The sequence below is a fragment of the Pundamilia nyererei genome, unplaced genomic scaffold (genome assembly GCF_000239375.1).
Source record: "Pundamilia nyererei isolate P.nyererei 1_Seehausen unplaced genomic scaffold, PunNye1.0 scaffold00269, whole genome shotgun sequence".
Classification (NCBI taxonomy): domain Eukaryota; kingdom Metazoa; phylum Chordata; class Actinopteri; order Cichliformes; family Cichlidae; genus Pundamilia; species Pundamilia nyererei.
In genome coordinates, this window is record NW_005187670.1 from 595,126 (window position 1) to 596,187 (window position 1,062).

The following is a 1,062-nucleotide window of genomic DNA, read 5'->3' on the forward strand; positions in this document are numbered from 1 at the left end:
CCCCCCCCAATGAAGGATGCCACTTTACTGATGAAGTTTTGAAGGTTTGATGGCAGTAAACCATCAATCTCAGAGATGGGGATATATACACAGAAGCAGCGTGTAAGCAAAATTCCACACTCTTACAATTGTAAACCTTATAACATAAAGTAAGCTTCAACATAAAATGTAACAAATGTAGCCTCTGTCACACAAAACATCTAAACGTGTCCTTATTTATGTCATAAACATACCTTGTGCCTCCCGCGACTGCTGCAAAAACTGCAAACATTTTTACAGGAAATCGTCCCATCAAAATAAAAGCTTCTAAACCCAAACAGGAAGCTGGTAAGTGAAAACAGCGATGAGTGCCAAAATAAGGTGCAAGGAATTGAGTAAAAGCATTTAGGGTTATTTACAAACATTTTTTTTAAAGTAATGCAATAATTACTTTTCAAGTAATTAATTACTTTTAGAGTCTTGTAACTCAGTTACTAACTCAGTTACTTTTTTGAAGAAGTAACTAGTAACTATAATTAATTACTTTTTCACAGTAACTTGCCTAACACTGAACACAAGTACACATATTGTGACATGGCTTAAGTGTCTGAGTCTAACAACTCTAAACCCACTTCAAGTTTCACCAACAGCGGCTAACAACAACTAGCAGAGACCAACAGCAGCAAAAACAGCAGCGCTTACCAACAGATCTCACAAATCCACCTTAGTATGGCTGACATGGAAAAGTGAGCCTCTCTCACTCATCAACTGGTGTCCAACTTTCACAAAGTTTTACAGCCTCTTTCAAATGAAATAAAGGACACTTATCACACAGCATTGACAGCTGATGTCAACCACTGACTGGGAATGAGCCATTCCAATCCATTTTCACTTAAGCCTTTCCATCATGTCCAGAGATGGGCATTACAGTAACGGATTACTTGTAACCCGTTACTGTAATCCGATTACTTTTTTCAAGTAACGAGTAAAGTAAGGGATTACTATTGCAAAAACGGTAATTAGATTACCGTTACTTTCCCGTAGGAACGCTGCGTTACTGCGTTACTAAAACCGTGATTTTTT